Source organism: Meleagris gallopavo, chromosome 2, assembly GCF_000146605.3.
Source record: "Meleagris gallopavo isolate NT-WF06-2002-E0010 breed Aviagen turkey brand Nicholas breeding stock chromosome 2, Turkey_5.1, whole genome shotgun sequence".
Classification (NCBI taxonomy): domain Eukaryota; kingdom Metazoa; phylum Chordata; class Aves; order Galliformes; family Phasianidae; genus Meleagris; species Meleagris gallopavo.
In genome coordinates, this window is record NC_015012.2 from 14618221 (window position 1) to 14641867 (window position 23647).

At 36.7% G+C, this 23647-nt stretch overlaps 1 protein-coding gene across 1 annotated transcript in view; it reads right to left on the bottom strand.

Moving 5' to 3' along the window:
- LOC109366358 (neurexin-1-like) overlaps positions 1–23647 on the bottom strand; it is a 145581-nt gene that overhangs the window by 111609 nt on the left and 10325 nt on the right. The window lies entirely within an intron of this gene.

Sequence of the window (23647 nt, forward strand, 5' to 3'; positions counted from 1 at the left end):
AAAAAAAAAAGAATGAAAAAGCAGCTCCATCTTGTGTACTCTCCAGACAGCTCAAAGCTCCCTCAAAGCAATTCTTACTGATGCTGTACAGGTAAAAATTATGACCAGACAATATATACAACTATACTCTCTTATTATCGATTAGGGACCATGACTAGATTTTATCATACCCACATTCACAACACGAGGGGGTTTTTTGTTTTTTTTTCCTCCATATTTCAGCTTCCTTATTAATCCCAACTGAAAATTCACAAATTACTTTTACTCCAAAGGAAGTACAAAAAAAAAAAAAAAACAACAAACGGTTGAGAAAATATATAAAGTAAAATAAAGAATATATTTTACACATAAGTCTTCCTGGAAAGAGTCCAGTAAAAAGTCATTAGCTTAAAGAAAAACTAGTTAAAAGAATAAACTATTAACAATTAAACAAGCAAATATATCTAATGTATGCTTAAAAAAAACCAGCATATGCTGACAGTGTAGTATCAGAAACTTCATTTTACTTAAGTATGATCACTGCCAACAGATTGATAATTTAAGTGCAAGTAACAGGACCAGGAGACCTGCTACAGATCAGAAATTCTTTAAGGCAGAAGCTACACGGTACCTCTTACTCATGCAACACTCATCACACTGTGCCCACATTCCCCACTGTGCATGCTAAGATAGTGACATAAAAATGATGTAATCACATTTGAAATACATCAAATAGCATTTGCTCCAGATTTATAAAAAATAAACACTATATACTTAATTGCCTTTTTAACTGTCAATTAAATATCTTCACTTCATATTTCTTCTATAATACCATTACCTACCTTGACATACAGAATCCTGTACCTAACCTGGAAAATTGTATCAGGACATCAAAATTCCCTTGCCAAATACTAAGCATAAACTCAATTTTTAATTGGAAAACACCCAGTACTTACAACTCAAATCTAAGCAACTGATAACAGGAGATGAGTCATAACTAAGCTACAAACTTCATTAATTGGAAACCTTTCAACACCCACAAAGAATAAAAAGGGCACTTCCTTCAGCATTCCAGTCAAAAAAGCACATAAGGTGATTATTACTTGGGTTCTTGAAACAGATGCCTCTCTATTGTATCTACAGAACATTGTATCTACACAGTACATTGTACCTACAAAGATCAGCAATATACGTAAACATATATATACACACACACACACCCCAAAAAGTCCTAGGTTCTCTAAAGTAAAAAGAAAAATAATAATAATAATCTTTATTTCTTTTAAAAACAAGGTCATAAACCATTTTGGTACTAAAGATGGCTTTAAGGCATGTAGCAGTCATGGTATTTAGGACAGCTCAACTTTGAGCTCTGCCTCAATTCATATAAACAGGTTTTTTTAAACTGTCCCAAAGAATGAAGCATAGTAGGTCTTTCCTGGATGTACTTCAATTTCAGTTTAAACACCATACTCTTTATAACATTATCTTTCAAATGAATTAGGTTATAACTGTTAGATTATCGATTCTTCTCCTTGAAGAAAAGGAAGCAAGCACTTAAGCACAATCAGGTTTATTCAGATTTATTAAGACAAATTTGTGGTGGAGGTGGATTCATACCAACTCTATATACTGTTTTAAGTTTTGAATTTTGTTTTAATGGAAAATATTTGTATTACTCGTATAACATTATTTGGTTTTATGTATCAGGACCTTCAATAACTGCTCATTTAATATGTTATAACATGAAATAATTCTTTAAGTAAGAACAAATAACTAACGTAGTTCTCCAGTGTAGTACCAAGTCACTATTTACAAACTCGAGATCAATCATTCTTAGTTCTGTAGGAAAAAAAAAAAAAAGGAAAGAAAAAGGAGAGAGCTTATTCAAAGAGCACAATACTGATAGCTTGTTTTGTTATACCTTCAGGTCTTAGTCCAGAGTTGGCAAAATTAGTTAGAACGCAACCAGTTCAAATGAGGATAATTCACATGCGATGCTAAATCTTTGTCTTGACTTTCACCAGACCACTCCTCTCTTTACACAACTGTACACCAGCAAAATTGACCCAGCTTGTGGCTGGGCCCAATAATTTGTAGGACACTGACTTCACTGGAGTCTTCCTTTGGCAAGTTACTCTTTAGTGCACTATTTCATGTTCTGTAATTGAAAGGACAAGAATCTTTTATTAAAAAAATAGGCTAATAGCTCATTAGCCCATGAGCCTGGGACACAGCCAAAGGTCTGCAATATGGGTTAGCATCTGATCAAACTATGAAAGTAATTGCTACTTCTCCTGAACAGTAGCTCCATTCCTTGCCAGCATGACCTGGAACATATGACACACTAGCAACAGACATCTCCAAGAGGAATGCAGCATTTCAGTTTTGTCATACCTAGCTATACCTTTTATCTTCCTATTCAACATATATGTGTAACCCATTTGATGGTTCCTATGTGTAATTACAACTTCTAGAAAAAGATAGAAGTATGTATGCTTTAAGGACTGTCTGATATTTAAAGCTCCCCTCCAACCACAGTATGTTGTATCTGATTATTTCCTCAAATCATCAAGAACAAGAAAGGCTGAGAGCACTGCAATCCTTTTGTCTACTGGCAGGAATTCTCACCTATGACTACACATGCAAAGAAAAAGCCAAGCTGACAGAACTGAATCCAGCCATTTATTAGTTTTTCTGGGTTTCTGTTGCTGTTTTTTCGCATCAGTAGATTCACTGAAGCCTACTTGTTTCAGGTGCCTGTCTACCTTTTATTAGATAAAAATATACTTGAGACATAAGATGCTCATCAAAACTTCAAACAAAATATAAACAAAAAATTTAGATTTTTTTGTCTTCATTACCTCAGCACTGAATCCACCTTTCAGCTCTGTATCTTGACACATGTAAACACATTAAAGTTTACATTATCTTAACATAACTGAAGACAAGGATGAGAAACAGGGTAAATTGGAGGCTACTGATCAGGCACTTAAAATTTTAATCTGAAAAGTAGTACAATAACATAGGCGTACTCCATGATCATCAAGCAAAGTTACGTCATCTACCTACATTCTCTTACAAAAATAAAGGAATGACTACAAAAAAAATCTCCTTTACTGTTTGAAGGCAGTAGTAATGGTACTGCTTATTAGTTGCAGACAAAACTGGCATTTGTGACAAGGCTCTCTCTCAAAAGAGAGTTAATCTTTAAGATCAGAGGCATTTGGATAATGCCATTAATAACGTGCTTTAACTTTTGGCTAGCCCTGAAGTGGTCAAGCAATTGCACTTGATATTCTTTGATGGTTTCTTCCAATTGAACTACTCTGTTCTACTTTAGTGGTAAATACGCAGATAGTTAAAGTGGAAAAAAAAAAAAATGTTCACATCAGTCACAGAAATCCTAGTTTGTATAAATCAAAAACATATACATTTAGTAGTTTGAAGGTAAGTGAATGTATATATTCAGAAGCAAAAAAAAAAAAAAGCAGGAGAAAGAGCTAGACAAAAGCCAGATGCCACATTTAAAACAACAAAGAATAAATAATAAGAGGGTTTTTGTTCTACCATTATTGAAAGGCCTTATCCATGGATGCTGCTCAGCTGTTTTTTTCCTTTAAAGTTCTGAATATCAAGATACAATCCACTGTGCTAAAACTCTCTCTCTTTCCAAAAAATGAGTGCTTGCCGATAAATCACAACTGTTTTACCATATGCCACATCATTCTGCCAAGTATCACCAGCCTGTTCTCCCTTTAAGCAAATTTCATTATAAAATAGCTCACAGCAATGCTCATTAAAAAGTATACTGAAAAAATGTCAAGTTGTTTTTATATTAAAAAAGTGACTTTGTTTTCCATGAAGATTTCAGACTGGTATTTACCAAAGATGAATATTTACAAAGCTCACCTCAAATTCACCCTTCTGAGCTCAAGAGATGACAACACTGTCATCAGCTCTAACACACACTAACGTCATTTGTTCCTTTGACTACTGTCCATTCCTAGCAGTTTAGTGAGACTCTGGTTCAGGTACTCATTAAAAGCACTCTCTCCACTTGTTCTATTGTATAGAACTTCAAGATACAGCCATATCTTGTAATAGCTTCAAATATGTGTTCAGGCTTTTGCTGTACAGATGCTCATTGCATTCAGTGCTGAGCATCGTGAATCTTTTCAGCTTTTTTCAGAGACATAAAATACAGCACTAGAGTTTCCAAGTAATAGCTGACAAGATTGGTCTTTAAACTGAAGGACTAACCAAATTTAGTCCAAATGCTGACCCAATTTCAACTCTGATCTCACAGGACTCATGGGGTTGGGATAGTATGCAAATAAATCCAAAAATCTGGCTTCGGATTGTTTGATTTTTATTTTTTTTTTTAAAACCCAGAAATAGATCAACTCATGGTGTTTTTAAATGTAACAGCTTGAGTAATTTCTAAACCTATCACAGGTTTTAAAAAAAAAAGTTTCCATTGGAAGCAAGTGAACAAAAGTGTTCCAATATTTCTCATGGACAACAGTCCATTAAGAACTATGCCTCCTTCATTGTACTGTTACCAGTTTTAGTGAAATCTTTAGAAAATCTTAAAACATTCCATAAAGTGAAATTCTTACATTTCGAGATTTAAAAATATAACAACCAAACAAAACTTACAACATACGAATTGAAAGAGTATGGAAGTGATATATGCAATAGTTGTCTTTTATGAAGCCAGACTTTGATCAGATTCTGAAATAGGATTTGAAGGTTCCCACATCTGTCATTATTATATTTGAAAATTGTTATAACAGATGTTAACTGATTTCTAAAAGTTTTTTCCATTGTTCATCCAGAAAATCACTAGTAATATTCAACTATACAGTACAGTTACTGAAGGTCTAGTGATGTGTTATACGACCGATACTTCAAATTCTATTTCTGCAAATACACAACAAGATCCCTTCTATTTCCTACTTATTGTAAAGTCCACTCTCTCACACACACACTTTTATAGAACAGTAGTGAACTTCTAAAAACCTCACTGGTTTTGGTGCATTGTTTACTATTTCCTTTTTTTTTTTTTCATCTTTCTGCACAGTTTAGTTTCACTAGCCAAACTTAGACCTGGGCTGTTTATTCAAAGACAAGAGAAAACAAGTTAATTGGCTGTTATAAGAGGAAGTCTTATCAAGACATTATGGGTATGTGCAGATATGAGCGTATGCAACTTTTACATAAGTTCAAGACAAGCATTTCTTGTTAGCACAAGCTAGCTATAGCTAGCTAACTTCAAAGCAAAACCAAAATTATTTCAAGAAATTTGTACTTCAGTACAGGAAAATATAATAATCAAGCAACTGATAAAGAAACAGAAACCTGCCTTCCCTCTCTGTACTTCAGCATGCTTCCCACATTAAGCTGAATGAATCCTCAGCAACACAGATACTAAAAAGCCAGTACCACAGGATCTAGTTGCCTGGAAACAGCCTCATTACAGCCAACCTCTGTAGGCTACAACAAAATTCAGCCTGATCCTTCTTGATCAGCTGCCAGGCCCACTATGACAAAAAAGAAAATGTAAACTTCAGTTAAGCCTTTTCCACAAATTACTATTTCATGTTACTTGTGAAGAAAAAAAAAATTGTAAGAATTATAGGACCGCAAGGAACCATATTTACCCAGCAATACAAGCAGAGGAAAACGCACCTCTACTGTGATGCAGTGAAAATCAGGGCACAGAGAAAACGCAGGTGATTTGCTGCAAGAGCTACAGAAACTAATATCATTGCCCATACACTGACAGTGCCTACAAAGAGAAGAACTAATAACTGGTATCTGTATCCTGCTGCAGTGCTCTCAGTTTGCAGCTGCATGCACACCTGAAGTACCACTTCCAATCAGACATTGGTATTAACAGCTACTTTGAAATGAACACCAGTTTATTTCTCCCCAGCCTGTCAAAGACAAGCAATTTAGCCAGTAAATCACAGGTGCAGTGTAACAAAAGAAAATCTCTGAAAGGATGCGGAATTAAAATAAGATACCTATTTATTCTTTATAAAGGAAAGAAAAATTGCACCCACCATCTCAAACTCTTTGCTGCTTTATTATTTAAAATTGATATCATTCAGGCTGTTATGTTTCCTACAGTCTCTAAGCCCTGCACCTATCTTTTGTTTCAAAGCATTTCAGTAGGGATCTGTTAGAGGTACGTAATCCAATTCCCACTGCAGGTACAGACGTATTCCACAAGCGCCTGCAGAATACCCAGATTAACAGCCCTACACTGAATGAGGCACAACAAATTCCCTCTTGGTTTTCCAAAATTTCCCTCAACGTGTTACAGACACTATTATTGAACATTTTGAGATTGGGTCATCCTTCTCCCCTTTTTTTTTTTTAATGATAGAATTGCTCTTATTCTAGCATTTTCTGAACAATTTCTGAGAAACAAATTCTGCTTGGCCTAGTTTTACAGGTGGCACATTCTAACAACCCAGCAAATGATAACAGGGAAGTTAATTGTTCTTATGGTCTCATGCTGACCACAGTTTGGCGGAGGCTGTTAGTCTTTTGCTGTTGTTCATTTTGGGGTGTTGTTTTCTTCCCCACTCCAAATGAACAGTTGTTCTGACCATCAGACATTACTGATTAAAGTATTCATCAATTTGGTCAGAACGATGCATTACTGGGAGGTAGCTTCATTTAAGGAGAATCAGTAAAGCCTCAAGCTTTGTATTTGCAGTGCAATTTTCAGACACGGGAGTGATTTAATCCTCTATTCTGTGTCTAAATCGCTTCGCTGCTGTTTCACAGGAGCCAAAAACCTGTTCGCAGTTAGATCTCCGAGTACACATAAGGAGAAAGTTCTCCCAGGTTACTTTCTCTCAAGGAACAGGGGAAAAGGAACAGGAATAGATAAGTAAGTCTTTCAGTTCCACTGAGCTATGGCATAGGGCTGGAGGAATAGGCATCTCAGCAAATGCATCTTCGCTAAATTCAGAGCAATGCAATTGTCACCACAATGCAATACCAGGAGGAATCTGAATGAGTGCCATTGGCCTCCACTGCTGCAGCAGCATGGGTAAGCTGCCCAATTTAACATGGTTAAATTTTAATTTTTGTCTCCCCAGCAAGGCTCTAAACAGATTATTTTTCTTCTTTAAATGCTTAAGCTCTGCTTCAACTTCCTATTCATTTGGGCATTAGTTCTAAGTGAATTAATCTCCTTTTTAATATATACAAAAATCAAAGGATAACTGCTAATTGCCTATTCCGCTATTCTCTGTTAAGTTCCTCCACACCTTTCTAAAAGTCTAATGACCACAGTTTCCCAGTATTTCAAAGAAACACCAAACACACTTTATATCAGCTTCAAGACAAAGTGCCTTTTCTTGATCTTTTCCACAAATAAGTTCTACCTTCTCTCATACCCATATTAATACTCAAGAATCTCCCCAAAATTAGCAACAGAAACTTATAATCCTCGTATGTTTAGTTATAATGCTGTCTTTGGTAACACAACTTCTTAGAAGATACACCAGTCACCACTGAGCTGTTTCAAAAAACAATATAGGCAAAAACTGGCTTAACGTGAAAATGTTCATCGCAGATCTGTGGTTCTAGAAATATACATTACCCTCTTCTTCCTATACAAAGAAGTCTTAAACACAAACTAGTAGCACCTGAGCAATGGAACAGAACTGACTGCCTGCATCTTTTCCATGTCACCTTTATTGTGGATGTATATCTGTACAAAACACTGAAATTCCAAGATTACACTACATGACAACTGTTTTGAAATAATTCTCTGCAGCACAATTTGTATACATATCCACAATGCTTATTAGTGTCTACATTAGTTACTGCTCATTGCTTCAGAAGACCAGCTAAATAATCCTCATTCTTTAAAATCAGTTTATTTCTACTGTAGAAGTACGGATACAGAAACAAAGCACAGGTTGATGAATTGCCTGAAGGCACAATATATGTGTCACCTGGAATACACACAAAACTGAAATGACTCTCAGACTAGTAAAGTCACTGTTCGCCAAGTTTACAATTGATGATTTTTAGTAACCAAATAACTACGGATAACACTCTCTCTTCACAATTTTCACCCCAGATGAAGAATAGAAACGGTTGGTGTTGGATTTGCACTGCAAATACATAAAGGTATATGCTCTTCAACTCCAAGCCCTAACGAATTTTTCTAATCCTTCCTTTTGAGGTGCAGAAGATTAGTTACTATTTCATTTGTTCTGCTCTGGTGTTCCATAACCTATCAATAATTAGCATCAGGCACAAGCCAAAGTCACAACTTTAGCAGTGCTTCTCTTCCAGGCTTGGGTACTGCTCTCCACAGTACACTCTGTTCACATTTTTATCTTCTTATTTTAATTAAATTAAGAAAAGCGTTGGGCAGATGTATGTGAGAACTCCTTTATATAGCTAGACTTAATATAATCATTTTGATTCAAACTTGCAGGGACTCTAACTCCTAGCATTTATCAAAGTGATGGATTAAGAGCGCCGGGGCTATAGCCAGATGGGACAGACAGGCACCATGGGAAAGCTCTTGTACCATTCCTAAAACTGCCTTAATAAAAAGCTAAAGCCTACTTAACTTTCTGATGCCAGATTTTTAGTCAGCATTAAATCAAGTTTTTCTATGGAAGTCTACCAGATGCTTTACAGGATGAACAGATATCTCAATCAGGAATCATATAAACAGATCTTCAGAGAACAACTTTACTAGAATGCAAGCATTTAAACTTTTGTCAGTGTCTCATCCAGCGGTTAACTATTAAAATGCCTAACTTAAAGGATCTTTCTCTTGAAAGCACAAGGATGAATTCTAGTAGAAATTGAAAGGAAAGTACATTTAATGTATAGTACCAAATTATGACTACTGCATGGACAGAGGTAATCCCATGTCTGAGGAGAAGGCTGTTGGAATGAGTTTCACCTTCAATAAGGTCAGTGAACTATGGTGGAATTGCCTCCTACTGTCAGCAGGAAGTGTGCTGAAATTAAGGAATACACTTGATTTTTTATCTCATGTTTTGAACAATTCCAGTCAAATTGTTCTCTACCGTAGAAGTTCGGATGCTACCAGATAATATTCCTGATGAGTCCACAATTTCAACTAATGGCAATTTATACTCAGATTATTAATATTTACTTGCTAAATACAAGGAGACATCATCATTTCCCTGATATTTTTCTAGTGTAATTTGAAAAAACTATTTAGTTACCTTAGCAGAAAGAAAGAGTTGACTTGCAGCAATGACACCTTGAACAAATTAAAACGAAGCAAGCACAAATTTGAAGGAGCCTTACAGAAATGAACATTTTTCAAGGAAATACACAAATCCACAAAAGCTAACCACAGTGCCATCTGATTCATTTGCTCATTTTAGAAGGACATTCTCAGAACAGCCTAGTTTATTTTTCCTTTACAGCCAAATATTTTAAGCATTTTAAACTACTTAACAGCAGAAAAAGTAACTCTACAGTGATAAATAGCCTTCGAAGCACAGAGTGAACCTATTTCCAGAATGCATTTAGTAGTAACAGCTGTGCATGAACACTCATTTGAGCTAAAGAAAAATGCATGCAGTGAAAAATACACAAAGATCCTTTGATTCAAAGTAAACATCGCAGAATCATTTTTGCAGGAGTCTGAAATACTTTATTTTACCTAAAATTTACTAATTTAAGCTTGGAAAAAGGACAACACAAAGGAAAACAAGTTATCACTTTCTATTTAAAGAATGAAAAAAGAAAAAAAAAACAAATTTTCAGAAAAGAGACAATTGCAAATTCCAGCAATGGACTGGGGTTTAACCACAAGGTATCTACTTATCCAAGTGATAAGATGATGTGATCCAGTTGATCCTGCTTTGAGCAGCACCTGGAGGCAGGTGACCTTGTGAGGTCCTCAATATTTCAACAAAAGCAGAAAAACCCTTGATTTCATACTCAAAAATCCTTTACCATGTCAAATCATCTCAAAACATTACAGGAAAACACCTGACAGCAGATCAGCTTTTCCTCCTGTGTTAACAGGCAGTGAGAGATTACAGAAGTTGCCGCCCACCTTAAGAGCTCCAAGTACTTCTTTTCTACCCCTGTATGTATACACACAAATTACTCTTCAACAGCAAGTTAGAGCTCTCATTTCACCTTGTTTTTAGCTCAAGACTCTTCCGAACTCAGATCCTCTTTGACATTTCCTAAGAGATCTCAATGGACAACATAAAACCCATTAGAAATTATTATTCCACTGATGTGTATTTTTTCTTTGCTTATCACTCCAAATTAAATCAAGCTGTAAGAGGAACAGAGTTTAATTCCAACTCTATCAAAGATGAAAAAATGTTGATGTATTAACATTACTTGTTTTATCCCTTAGCATGTTTTGCTTGCATTGAAAAAAAAAAAAAAAGCTTTTACGTATCCTGAGTAAAAGTCTATCTGAAGTTATCATAAACAGCACTCCAACCACTTCCCCATAGACCTCTCTGAAGGAGATCTTCACTATGTCTCTTTCCACTTAACTGTAACTATAGCTATAGACTATTATGCAAAAGTATCAGTTAAACAGTATCACCTTTTACTAGCAACTAAGAAATTTCACCTCCCTATCAGCAGCTTTCTTCTGAAGAAAAAAAAAACAACACAAAAAACACCAAACTACCACTTCAAGAGTCTGCTTTTTCCTTCTGTTCCCAGTTAAGTTATTCTAGGTATCTTGCAGCGTTTGAACTATTGACATTACAGAAGATATCTTAAGAAGCTATAAGAAAGCTATATGAATTGGATCACTCTCCAAAGAAAAAACTATTTTAAGCTGTTAGCTATATCAACACTGAACCAACACCGTCCTTAAGCTAGGTAAAAATGAATACCACCACAGTGACTGATGGACAGGTGAGCAGGACTACAATTCAATAGAGAAGGGAAAAGGTTTTTAAGCTTACTGCATTTCACATGAACCCGAGGAAACATCTGCAGAAGCTGCACTATCGTATAGCTGCTGACAGTATGATTTGCAGTTTTTGAGACAGAGAATCGCGCTCCATAAGAGGCTCATAGCTCCTTTATTACATTTATGTAATTTACCTTAGGTACCCTACCAAACACCTTGTGATGGCAGCAGTGCTAAAACCTCTATTTGCCCTTCCAACAATGTTTCTGACATTTCATCACGAGTTCAGTGTAGTAATTGATTTAACTCTGCACTGTGGAACATATTATTGTGGTGCTGGAAAAAGTAAAATTTTTTAGAATCCAAGAAGCCCAATCAACAGATATCAAACCTCGTAAAGCAAGCAACTGAAATACTTGTGACAATTTGCAACAGAAGTTATTTTTTCCACAAAAAAATAACATACATTCTAAAAGGAGGTAACTCACTCAGTATTACTGTTAACAGCTGCTAAGCAGAGCTCTCTGCTCATCCTCCTCCAAATGCAGTGAATGGAAGAGTCAAAACAAACAAACAAACAAAAAACTAAAGAACTCATGGGTTGAGAAAGGAACAGTTAAATAAAAAAGAAAAATAAAACAAAAAATAAAAGCAAAGTAATACACAATGCAATTGCCAGCTGAAGCCCAGCCAGTACCCAAGTAATGTCAGCTCTTCTCCTCTCCCAGCCAACTCCCCCCATCTAATTGCTCAGCATGATGCCATGTGTCATGGGAGACCTCTGTGGCCAATGTGGGTCACCTTCCTGGGGTTGGGGCACAATTAAACTCCATTCTGCATGAGAACAAAAGGAGTCTTTAGAATACTTGTACCTTCTAGTTTGCATCAGTATTATGTCCACCTGCATTTTTATTCTTTTTTTTTTTTTTTTTTAATTTCAATAACCACCTCACAGAAACTCTCCTAGGTTTAAGTTCCATTGATTGCAGGGAGTAAAAAGATTCATCTGGAAGACAGAGCCTAATAGTTTATCTCAATACTTCACAACAAATTTAGTCTGCAACTAGCATCGTTAAAAAATGATGCCAAATTGTACTAAGTCCACTCCATTTCATCTGCTGAAGATCTGCAACGGCAGATCAATCAATGAAGCAGCATACTTGGGGAATGTCTAGAGAAATAGAGAAACCAGCAGCAGCCTTCACTATTGCTCACCTAATTACTTTGTCTTCCTGAACTACTTTACTACTACTATAGGGAGGGACCTTTGGTAGAGGCAGTTGAAAACATTACTTTTTAAAGGCAGCACAGGGAACAAATACAATGTGCTTTCAAAGCAATTAAGGCAACAATATTTTGAACAGTATCTTCAGTCAGTATGAAGCTGCAGTGATTTGCCACCTTCTTTCAAGTCTTGTCAGTTGACTTCAACTGAGAATCAAGTACTTCAGTATGTGACTGTGATAACTTGCCCCAAAGCTTTCCTCCTAGACAGTGTAAAATGCCATCTCTGCAGGAGCATACGCTTGAGAAATAAGGCATTTTAGATTATTAACAGAGTATAAATCTGACTTTGCTTTACATGTTTAGTCACCAAACATCACTGCACTTAGCATAGCATGCCAGTTCCTTCAAATATCTTAAACCTCAACCCGAAAAATCCCTTTCCCTTGGGAAAACACAGAACTCTGCACAGAATTGTCTTCCCAAGACGTTCTGTTCAGAGACAATTGTACAAGGACTCAGTACTTTCTCCATCTGCCTCCATTATATCTTGTTCCTTGAAATAAGTGAAAACTGTCTTGGAAAACTCAGCATGCCTTCCTAATCCCATAAACACACAATAATTTTCTATTAGGATCATTATAAATCAACATATCATTTGGAGCTTGCTAGACAAAGTTCACTCTAATGTACCAATGATTTCTAATAACATGTAAAATTATTAGTTGTACGTAGCTGAATATATCATTCTTTTCAGTGTAATCTTGAGAAGCATGTGCAAGCACATGCTTTAGATTTATTTCAGAAAGCTTATGTGAAAAAAAGTCATGTTTCCCCTGACTCAACTCTAGCAAAACCATCCCAAAATTGTAATGGCTGATGAAACTACTTCTTGTCAAAAACACTTCATATTGCTTAAAAATATTTACAAACAAATTTTATAAAATATTTCTGTCTGGAAAAACTGAAGAACTTGCATGCAGACCTCTCAAGTTAACATGTATCAAAAATTGTGTATAAAAGCTGTATACATTTATGACAAAAAATAACAAACATACTAATCCCAGTGAAGTTAACATTTCCTCAAGAATCTCTTAAGAGCATTTTGTTTATACTTTTGCCTCTAGTGCTTTAGAAATTAAGTATATATAATCCTTCTGCAGAGGAATAAAAATCCAAGCCATCCCTAAATCATAACACTTAAGTCAATTAAACCTTACAACATGAATCTTCTTGAAATGCATAAGTCTGACCACAAAGTATTGATTTATAAATGCATTTCATACAATTAAACTTATCATAACTCATATACAATATTTCTAACATTGCAGAGCGGCTAATGCTTTTTCTAATATCCGAAATGAGCTGTTTCTCATCACTGAAGTTCAAAAAGTAATTAGCATGGTAGATTCTTCCATTAAAATGGGAAGAATCCCATTTGAATGTACAGAGTGAGAATAACTTTTTTTCCCCATGGTTGTAGCTCACTAACCTGGGATGCCTGAAAATAAGTCTTACAACCGCTGGCTAAACTAATACTAAATACTAAAGATGAAAGATCACATCTATTAGTTAAGACCTGAGGTTCTCCTAAACATGCCTGCTCACAGCACATTCAGGCCATCTATAGCAGTTTCTAGCCCGTAGTTATTTATGCAGTGGCTAAGAACAAACAGTGCCAAATGAAAAACTTTCTCAATTTACTTGTGTTTACTGGATGCTACCTGTTGGGTTTTTAAGGTACTACGGAGATGCACTTCTGAGGAAAGCAGACATCAATGCCTAAGTAACACTGCTATTCATCACATCAGTTTTGTTCTGTGTTGACTCTAGACAGGGCTGCAGCTTTTCTAAGATAACGAAGATTGAATAACAGCTGTAAATCATATTAGAAAACATTATGAGGTTGAGTAACACTACTTTTCAGCCAGATTTCTGCCAAAATCTTACTTCTGCAAAAGCACTGCAGAATGGAACCATACCTATTCGGCACAAAAAAAAAGACAGCTAAGATGCACCAGCCACAAAATAAAAAAAAAAAAGGCCACATAACCAAGCACATCACTCCTCAGCTCTGACAATAGGAGAGGTGAGGGGAGATCCAGAAACAACAACTAACGCAACCAAATTTATACTACAGCCTCCCTTGGTAGAGAGCAAAGTACTGGAAGGAAACATTTCCAAGAGAAAGCAATGAAGTGACATAGCATCAGGAGGGCTGCACTCTATGGAAGTCAGAGGTGATCAGTTCTACCATGCTCCTCTCACATGACATGTTTTATTAACAATTTTTTCTGAAGGAAGACAGAAATAGACCAGAAGTCCTGTTATCAGCAAGCAGGCCCATAACACTTCTATTGGTACGTATTATTATAAGATTATATGCAGCTCTTAAAATCAGAATGAGTACAAGTAAACAAGGAAATTTAAATGAAGTGCAGCAGGACTTTGAGAACAGGAATGAGACAAATTAAGAATCTGAAGAAAGTATTGCCAGTTTCCAGTTTCTTAGAATAATTTTGTCCTCTAATTCTTGCTCTTCCATTTCACAGGAGGCACTCTGTATTAAGGTATAACTGGGAATGCTGGCCGTTCTCAGAGCTAACAAATAAAAATAAAAGGTATTGCAGCTGTATTATTGCTATAAGTCTTACTGCATTTTAGAATCTTCTCTAATCAATTGTTGTTTTAGAAGAATAGTACAGGGAGTTAAGAACATACTCTTCATTTGTTTAGAAATAAGGCAAGCTCTGAAAGGAGCAGTTCTACATGTTCCCGTTAAAATACCATTTACTAAAGAAGGAATTCATTTTTCAGCATTGTTCATTGCTAAATATCTCACTGCTTCTAGTGTGAAGACAATATCTGACTGAAAAAGCAACCCACAACTTAATAATTACGCAACAGGTAATGCAACTGTCACTGGATTATTTCATAAAAAGATCAGATTTCTTACTCAAAGCATTTTTAAAAGAGTAAATATTTCAAGACATTTTTACAAGTTCATTTCAGCTCCACCAAACTGTCAATAGAAAACAAACAAAAAAGACAGTGAGGTTTTTCAAACATGTTGCCTGCAATATGAAAAACAACTATAAATTTAAAACATCTTCAATTTCATTTTTTAAAAACATGACCACTCAATTTAAGTTAAAAACCATCTGGGATTATTTGACTCAACATATTCCTTGTATCCGTTACTCTCACATCTAGTCTCCCTCCAACAGACATCAAACAAAATTTTTACATCCAAAAAAAAAGAAAATCCAACAGCATATACTGCAAAGCTCAGATGCTATGGAATAACCACAAGTATTTATTTTCCAAACCCACACCAAATGACAATTTATATGCTGTTCCACTTCACAGAAACACACATCTCAGGAAACCAAGTGCAGCTTCACACATGAGCTTTCTTCAATCAGACTTGCATTGTAATTTCTTATAAATCAATTAGGCAAAAGCAGCAATTCCCTATTTTGAAGGGCATAATTTGTTTCCCCCAACTGAAGAACATAAGATACGTAAACAAGGAGCACGCCGTCCTGACTGCTGTAAACAGTGATGAGTGTGTTAAAATGCAAGTTGCAATAGCATTAACTGTGTAATACATTACAGCAGCATTCAGAGTTGAATGCTTGAGAAAGTAAGCTGTAGAGTCCCTATTCACTAGGCACTAGAACATGCACAAAGATTCAAACACTTCCATACCTCTGCTTCCTTCTTAATCATTCTTAATCATACGTAACAGCTACCTTATATCCATAGCGTATTTTGGATCAGAAGAGATCTTAAAGGCTACTTCGTTCCAAAGCCCCCTTTCATAGTCAGGGACACCTCCCTCTGGGCCAGGCTGCCAAGGTCCCCATCCAATCTAACCAATGTCCAGACGCCCATAGGGATGGGACGCCCATAGCTCTCTCAGCAGCCTGTGCCACTGCCTCACCATTCTCTGAGTAAAGAATTCCCTCCTAATATCTAGCCTAAGTCCAACCCTCTTACAGTTTAAAGCCATCAACCATAGTCCTATTATTGCATGCCCTGGTACAGTGTCCCTCCTCATATTTCTTATGAGCACCTATTAAGTACTGGAAGGCTGCAGTAAGGTCTTCCTGGCGCCTTCTCTTCACCTGGCTGAAGAAGTCCAGCCTCTCTTCATAGTGACATGCTCCAACTCTCTGATAATTCGTGTGAACCTCCTCTGAACCTGCTCACACACTCCTTGTGATGAGGGTTTCCCTCATTGCACTAGTGAACTATGAAACAAATCTATCGTAACACCATGCCATCAAATCCTAGGAGAGGTGTTCAACAATAAATTCATTTCAGATGCACATGATAGCATCACGAGTAAAGGCAGAACAAGCCTTAAATTCAGAAGAACATACAAGAGGCTGGATGTACTGTGTGAATGAATGCAGGAAGTCTTTGGTTATCACAACTCACTTCAAAACTATTACATTCTGCAGTCTTGAAAAAGGAACACAATAAGAAGGTAGGTAATATCATCAATCTTGTAATCCTAGGGAACACCCGGATATTGCCAACATGTCTCTCTCCTCAGTTCACCTCCTCTACATGCATTAATATTGCTCACTCATTCAAGTTTCTTTAGCTTCCTGTTTTCATCCTTTATCTTCAGCTGATTTCTCCCTTACTTTAGTTGCCTCACTTGCCTTTCCTGTTCTCTCACTAAGGGAACAACTTCAGCCAATTTTATTTTACATGGGTGAAGTACTTTCCACACAAGTCAAGAAAGGAATCTGAATAACACAGCAAGGTGAAGTAAAGAAAAAGCAGGACATGGTAGTCATTCATCTCCTTTCACCACAATCCCTTGTTCCTGTACTCATGTGTGCAATGAAAGAGGTATGAAGTACCTCTCCTATTGTCCAGCCTTTCAGCTCTATGTTCAACCAATCATTATACCATAAAAAATACACACAAGGAATAAACAGAAACAAGTATAAGCAAAGTGAGAAAAAAGGGCTCAGTCAAAGAATATATACAGAAAGGAAAATAAGTGAGACATGAATGCAGCAACCACCAAGAAAAAAACAACCAGAAGCAAAACGACAAGAAAGAGAGATTGGAAAACAGAAACAAAGACAAACGTCTCATGTATATTCACTAAAAACATTTTCAACTGGGCATCTCTTAACAGAAAGCTACTGTTATGGTACTTGGTACTATGGTACTCTTCAAAATAACATCCAATTGAACGTATTAGTTCCAGAGAGTTGAATCTGTGACAAGCCACTTGAAGGGATTTGCATTTCTATTAAACAACTTATTACCAGCACATTTGTTGTCCAGATTTTCTAGAAAGAAAAAAAATTAAAGTCTGTTGTCAGACACAGACCTTACAGAAAAAGCAATCCCAGAGTGATTGTTTTTGTTCTCTTTCTAAACATACCTGGAAATATCTTGACATTACCAAAACCCTAAGGAGTCAAGATGGACAGAGGTCCTGAGATTTTTACTATGGTAAAATTAATACCGTTTTAATACACTACTGATTATCCTTCAGCCTCTGGTCAGTTTTGTTGTGTCTTTATTGAGTTGTCATCCCCCCTCACCTTTTAAATCTACACGCATTGATTAGTTTTACTGTTGAGAGATAGGGAACATACATTTGAAGGTAACAATGCTTTGAATCAGACATTTGATCTCAGTTGATTTACCTAAATTGGGGATCAAGCCTATGATTCTCCATGGAGCGCCATAAAACTAACACTGTGTTATATACAGTGACTTTAAAGATAAGGTAAGAAATATTTGAAGGACTTTTGGTAAGTTGTCAGTACTCACAATAAATCTAATTTCCTGTAGCTTTCTTTAAGTGGTAATCTGAAGATACCTTATAAACGTTCATTTCTGCATTTTCCTCAGTGGACCCACATCTCAAGGACCAAAATTCAGGCAGCAGACATGCAGCAAGACCGAAGACAAATTCTATTTCTTCACCTCTGCACTCCCTTCCCAAACAGTGGATACAAGCCAGGCCAATGTTCAACAGCTCAATACACCCCCAACTCCTTTTAAACTGTGTTGAGTCATTCATGTGCTAGTCTAAAAGTCACCTGGTTCAGACCATCTAGCAATACCTGATACAAGCAGCACAGCAGACAATTTCGCAATGACCTCAAGGGATAATCAGAGAACAAAACCTGAGGGATACACTTAAAAAAAAGTCCCAAGATTAGAGTAGGTTGGCCTTCGCCAACTGATGATCCTGTAACAGTCTTCCAAGTGACTGTTCCCTACATTTTCAGATTTAGACAGCTCATCCTAGTCTTTTTACCAATCTTTTCTATCCGCCCTCCAGAACTCATAAAAGATTTTCCAATTGCCTTTACTTACAAATGACTTCCTAGTATTTTTTTCCCTATTAAATGTGTTAGTGCAACATATTAACACTATTTATTTCCAGTATTACTTGCCCCCAAAATACTAGGAACTATTTTGGGATAGACACTGCTGAGGCAGATATGCAAGAAAGTCTTAAGATCTTTGCAAATGTCTATAGAAAATCCTTCTTTGTGATTAAGAACGGATTGTGAACAACAGCAATGTCACTAGAGAATCACAGCTGTCAAGGAGCTAGAGCTATTCTCTTAGTTATTAAAAAATAGATAAATATTGCTGCATTCAAATACCTGAGAACCAATTCTACAACAACCCTTTATTCATATACATAAAAAAACACCACTATAGGCAAGGGAGAACATTATATCTCTGCCTAAAAATTTACAATTTCTGAAGAATGGTAAAGTAGTAGAGCAGATCCTGCAAGAGCTTACAGTCTCATCTCCTGTGGTTTACTCTAAGATCCAGCATCATGCAAACCCAGACTGAGACTGCTATATAATTCCTTATCATCCATCAACAGAGAATTGTATCTTGACACTATGCAACAATAAAATTTATATATAAGTGTGTATACACACACACAGATATATGATACACAGAAGGCACAACAACTTGCACACAATATAAATTTAGACAACTGTACAGGAAAAAAGAAAGTTTTATTACATTGCACTGTGCCAAATGATCTTAAAAATAAAAATGCAAAACTGTCAGACTTAGTGCCTTCAGAGGAAAATTGTTTGATTTTAGTTTATATTCCACTTAAGACAGCATTTTATGAATTAATGATGGCTTCCACTGAAAGAAAATATGCAGATTTCATGTTCTGATAATAAATTTTCATTTGATTATTTTAGCAGAAAATTTCACTCACTGAACCACATAACATGGTATAATTGTTTTATACTAAACAGCAATGCCAGCTTCTGCTGTAAAGTTAGGAAGAGGAGAATTGGAATTCAGTTGCATAACAAACCTTATAGCCCTGTGAGTTAAACATTAGTATTGTTGCAAGAGGGTAAGTGAACCTAGTAATTATTTTATCTTCCACAACTGCTCACACAACAGTGATTTTAAAAAAAAAAAAAAGCGCACACAGCATTGGCCAACTAGTAAAGTGAGAAGCCATTTGCCAAGAAAAACACAAGTACCAAATTCATCCCTGATAAAACTCCACTTTGAATCATTCTTGAAAACCTTTTGTAATTCTATAATGCTATAGTGTGATGGAAAGTACAGCAGTAACAGCAGAGTGGCACAACTCTAGGCTGCAGCAAGTGAGAGCAAACCTAAATGCAGCAGTCATGGACACAGAAACAAAAGAAAAACTGCTTGCCTTTGGTAGGTAGGGATCTCCAGTGAGATCCCCCTCACCTCCACTGCCAATCCTTAAATGAGGTCTGGGAAGGAGTGGATCCTGGCTCCTGCTCTTCTGGTCACCCAGCTGCATTGCATCATTGCATGCATCTGAGCTCCCCTGGGTTGGCCCTGCCTTCCCACCAGGTGCTCAATCACTGGATCAGGCCATGACTCAGCATTTCCATTACACCACTCAATTCAATAAATTACAAATTGCAAAAAGAATTCATCTTGGCTTAAAGCACCAGTCACCATCACCTCCTATCAAAGTAGGACTCCTTAAAGCTAGTACCATGCTTTTTCTTATCTAATTCCAAGTAGCAATACATTTACTTACAGGTAGAACATTTTCACTATTCCAATTTCAGAAAAAAAAAGAAAAAAAACAAGCCAAAAAGCAAACAAAAACAATGTTTTGTGTTTGTATTGCATGCTTAGACACTTAGTGATCAGAGCAAATGATCTGCAAACATTCTCCAAAAGAATCACAGCCATCAGTAAAACATTCACACACCCATGCATTTACAGTGGAGACCAGAGAAATCAATAGCCAATGCAGTTAAACTTGGATATACGCCAGAGAATTACAAGTGATCTAGGTAGTCACTTTGAGTAATACTAAATACAGATTTTACTACATTTGCATAAAAACAAGCCTGAGTAGATCAAGACTCCCATTGCTTTCAGATAGGCAGACAGGCATTATTTCTGTGGATAAAATGCAGTTTAAACCAGCAAAGCCAGCTCTTGGAAAATGTTCATCAAAGAAATTCATTAGCAAACTCTCACAAAACACGAGTGAAGGAATTTCATGAGCTCCCTAATTGGACTCCAGGGCTTCTGAAAAAAAGATTACTGGCCTTCCAATCTGTTTTAGCCATGCATTCACTTTTTTTCCAAACTCTCATCCTAATCCACAGCAATCCAGATCAATAAAAATACTGACCAGATGAAGGGAGGGTAGAAAGGGTTTAAAAATCTCTAAAACACCTTCTGGATCACGATCTGGTTTCAAAGGTCCTTTACTACACAGAAAAGTCAGGGACATGCTACCACTACACAGGAGGATATGAGATGGCCTCTCCCAAAGAAGCCCACATCTTGACATCAATCATGATTATTTCTAATTTACACGGACAGCACAATGGTAGCAAGAACTTTTCTGAAGTGGAATAGCCTTTATGCTTCTGTGAAAGGACACTGTTACAGTTCAGGTACCAAAATTGATGAACCCTGCATCCAGTTAGTAGCTCCGTTGAAGACACATTGAAGGTTAAGTGATTTACCTCTCTGTGACAGCATCCAAATTCCACAGTGACCACCACAGCAACACTAATAACTACCTCCACCCATTATGTTTGCTGTCTCCCTGTTTCACCAGGACAGTTGACAATCAATTCAGCAAAACAAATTACCTAAATAGTCCACATGCGAAAGATGACTCATTTTTCCTAAGGGAAATACTTGCAGAGGTGAGTGATCTAAGTGATATTTAGCTTCTTGAATCACATAAAGACAACCTGCTAGCTCTCTAGTAAGAAGCAACGTGGTAGCTAATGAACACCTGTACTGGACCACACTTCACAAAAAAAAATATATATATACATATGTACAGCTGTCTTGTAGGACAGAACCCTTTCACCATCAGCTGCAGGATTTAAAATAAAGCTCCCTAGATGTTTCTTGTCCATCAGCCTACAGAGTATGGAGCAACTTCATAGGTAACTCATTTTCTTCAGATTACTGTAACCAATCTCAAGCAAACAAAATGGTTATCAGCCGAACTGAATGGTGACACATGTATACTTCTGTAAATGCCACTTTTTTCCCAAAATTCAAGCTCAGATAATCGAAATAGCAGTGATTTCCAACCAAATCACTAACAGCTCTCCTTCTCAGTCTCAGTCCATTTTGCCAGCGACTAATCTCCCACCCATCCATCCAGCTCCACAAACCTTGCTGTCCTGAGCAGTAACAATTTGATTTCAAGAACACTAACCTTCCCTGCTTCCACTACTGCTTTCTGTTGTATTCATGTGTTAGCTGTATTTGTCTTTGTCAAACTAAAACAAGCCCAGTAATGAGTGTCACTCCTTTGTGAGTAATTACAAAAGGTTTGGAACAGTGGCATCCATCTTTGGAGGAGAGAGAACAGAAACCTGGCAAAGCTGAAGAGAGCCCTGTATCTCTTCTCCAGGTACTACTTCAATATCTTCTCCTCCCTCTTCAATAACTTTTTCGAGTTCTGCCACCTGTTTTGCTGCTTTGATTGAAAATACTAAGCTCTGCAGCATTCTTCTTATACAAGAAGTATAAGAAAGTCTGTTCCAAAAGAAATGCCTCCTATTTTGTTGGCCTATGATGTCAGAGGCAGATGTTACTGGGATGGCAGTAGAAGCTGAACCTCCTCACCAACATCCCATTACATTTTGTGACAAATGGCAGCAGAGGGGCAGTCTGACAGAATGCACTTCCATATCAAACGCCATAAGAAGCAAAGGTGTGTAACTGAATTACTCCATGCAGAAAAAATGGCCATGACATTTACCAATTCTTGCTGAACATTTACAGAGATCAAACAGAGGCTGTGAGCACACTACAGGGTGGGGATGCATTTCAGCAATCGCAACAGTGACAGTGGGTCACCTGCACTGGTGCAGATTTAGACAAGCACAGCATACAGGGTCTCGTTCATCGCCAATGAAAATACAGACCTGTGATGATGACAGTTGAAAAATACCCTTTTGCAGGTGAGGATTTTGTCTATCAAACAGTGTTATCATGCTCTGTATCTGTTGTAGTTTCCATGGAAATAAACTGGAGGCATTATTTTTAGAGCGGCCTCCATACATTACAGTGGCAAAACACCATAGAGCCTGAGGTCTCAAATAACCATATTTTATTGTCTACTTCATTACCATGGCGATTATATACAAAATTTATTTCCATCCAACTACTAGTTATTCACTGAAATGACTCTCTTTGTGCAATGGTGATTTTTAAATATCACACACTTGACTGCAGAAATTAAGAAGGTAGATTTTGGTTGATTACCATAGTTTGGCAATCATTTTCAAGAGTACAGAGCTAAATCATAAGGCAAGCACCTTCCAAAAACAAACAAACAAAAACAAAAACAAAAAAAACAAGTATGTTCCAGCCTGCTTATCCCTAGCACAAGAAAAAAAACTGACAGGGCACTTAGTGACTGGTGGAAAATTAATTTGGGTCACTCTCCAGTACAGTTGCTATGACAACTGCATGCAAAATGTAGTAGGCACACTCTTCATCAACATTAACACATTAGCCATTCTCCACAAATTTTTAATCAATGTAAAATGAAGTATATTTCTTAACTAGACACAAACTAAAATAATGCTTGCATGGTCAATTCTTCTCTGCCAAAGAAGAAATGTCACAACCTCTTCCCTGCTGCATACAGTGGATCTGTCACATATTAATTTCTTGATAAATAACATTTCCATATCTCAATTTCACACAAATAAGCACATTGGACTGGAAGCATAGGGGGATGGAAAGGGAGTAAGGTAGGTTAAAGATGATGTTTTCCTGGATGCATGAATTAATACCTGTGTTATCACAGTGAAGCTCTGGGCTAAAAATCAAAACTCAGCATCATCGCTTTAAGTCAGAATGACTCTGCTGGATTTGTATCACTATAACACACCTTCATCCGACCTCTTGCTCGAGTATTTTATAACCTGACCTCAAAAAGATTACTTCATGCTTAACTTTTCCCTGCCTCTGGTTTAGAGCCTAGTTTTTACATGT